The 2,137-nt window shown below is 28.6% G+C and overlaps 1 long non-coding RNA gene across 1 annotated transcript; it reads right to left on the bottom strand.

Annotated features, from left to right (window-relative positions):
• Positions 1 to 446: 446 nt before the first annotated feature.
• On the bottom strand, positions 447 to 2,131 carry LOC139824834 (uncharacterized). Its single transcript, XR_011735305.1, has 4 exons — positions 1,974 to 2,131; positions 1,861 to 1,891; positions 1,108 to 1,201; positions 447 to 973 (listed from the first exon to the last, which is right to left on the bottom strand). It is a non-coding gene; the product is annotated as an uncharacterized lncRNA (long non-coding RNA).
• Between the last annotated feature and the right edge of the window lie 6 nt (positions 2,132 to 2,137).

Below are 2,137 nucleotides of genomic sequence, written 5' to 3'. Positions count from 1 at the left end.
TGTTCTGGCTTCAATTCAATTTTGTTCGCTGCGGGACGTAAATGAACACCAGCAGCATGTAAACGACGTCTGATCGTATTTTCAGAAATATTTAAATTTCTGTTGTGTAAAGCTGTTGCAGCTGCTTCGAAAGAATGCTCATCGATAGCTTCAACAATTTCTTGATCTTGTTCAAATGTTGTTTTTTTTGGACGTCTTATTTTTCTAATGATTTCATAAATTCTATGATCCTCTTTCTTCATACTTTTTTATCCATGAGTAAACGGTTTTCCTGTTATATCCAGTTATTTGCGTAATTTATGTTCTACTGTATCCTGCGTCATATAAACCAATTATATCTTGTTTGCTATACATATATATATATACGTTCATTAATACTTATGTATTATTTATAAATAAAAAGATTTTTACACGGTTTTAAAAAAATACATTTATTTTAGCTCTAATTGTAACTTCAATATTACACTTAATATCATCACTTTAATATTATCATGTAAAATTTATTAACAATATGTAATTCATACAATTGAAAATTTAATTGACTACACCGGCAATGATTATAATCGTTGTGACAAATCGTCACCGAATTTTGACAAAGGATTCTGGTCATTCTAAAGTTGATGTAATTTTAGACGGTTATAATATAAGCATCTTAATTAAATAATTACATTTATTGCGAAAAATATTACCTCAGCCAGGGTAATTAAGATGTTTATATTATAAGTATCTAAAATTACATCAACTTTAGAATGACCAGAATCCTTGGTCAAAATTCGGTGACGATTTGTCACGACGATTATAATGGTTATCACGATTATAATCATTGCCAGTATAGTCAATTAAATTCTCAATTGTGTTAATTATTGACTGGCGAAGTAAATGTTACTTATTCGATACATAATTTATTTTCCTAATCGCTAATATCTGTTTTGTGTTCCTTATATTTTTGATTCTGCAAATCCTTTGGCAGCTTCTGAAACAAAATCAATCATAGAAGAATATTAAAAATAAAGAAGTAAGTATATTATAAATAAAGAATATTATAATAAATGAATTGAGAGAGACCAGCGTTCATTTTCATAAATAAGTATTTGTCTTGCGACTTACCTGATGGACACGTCTTAAGAGGACAATATTGGTAACTGCATTATCCTGCCTTCTTTACTGGCTTTATAACGCTCGAGGAATTCTTTGGCAGCTTCTGAAACAAAATCAGTCTCTGTCACATCTAATGCCGCATCAACTCTCATTCGATAGAAAAAGCTCCTGTCAGTTTACAGATCGCTTATTCGGGAGCTGAGTTCATAACGTGATTTATTTATTAATTCAATAATTTATTTATTTATTCTATCATTAAATTATTAATACATAAATTAATTAATAATTTAATGATAGAATAAATAAATAAATTATTGAATTAATAAATAAATCACGTTATGAACTCAGCTCCCGAATAAGCGATCTGTAAACTGATATGATTTTTGAGTAAATTAATTAATTAATTAATTAATCAAATTAGAATCAAAGCATTACGTAAATATATATATATATATATATATATTTTCCAACTTGTTTAACTGCGCACCGATTATTTGTCGCACTTGAAACACAGCTATCGTTGGAACATTAATTAATTAATTAATTTTTAATTAATTATTAGTAAATAAATTATTAAATTAATGAATAAATCACGTTATGAACTCAGCTTCCGAGCAAGCAAACTGTAAACTGATATGATTTTTGAATAAATGAATGAATGAATTTTTAATTAATTAATAATTTAATTCATTCATTCGTTCATTCATTCATTCATAAATAATATTGTGTCAGCGACAGTATTATTTGCACTGATAGACTTACCAATATATTTGGAATCTGTATTTCCTGCATTCTGCAAAAGCACAAACAGTATTATATAATTGAAATAAATTAAAAATATATCTTGTCACTTTGTATATTTATTTCAAACTTACGTCGTCGTTGTGTCAAAATATGTGCGCCAAAAGACAGCTGGGGACAGCGTTGCCGTTTCTCGATCAGTCACGGTGCACGAATAGTTAGAACGTTGCACGCGTTTTGAATGCGTTCCAAAATGCATCAACTTTAGTGGACCAGGCATTAATGACGTTGAGTGTAC

The sequence above is a fragment of the Temnothorax longispinosus genome, unplaced genomic scaffold (assembly GCF_030848805.1).
Source record: "Temnothorax longispinosus isolate EJ_2023e unplaced genomic scaffold, Tlon_JGU_v1 HiC_scaffold_600, whole genome shotgun sequence".
Classification (NCBI taxonomy): Eukaryota; Metazoa; Arthropoda; class Insecta; order Hymenoptera; family Formicidae; genus Temnothorax; species Temnothorax longispinosus.
Note: the sequence above shows the minus strand (reverse complement) of the source record. Positions and strands in the feature narration are given on the sequence as shown.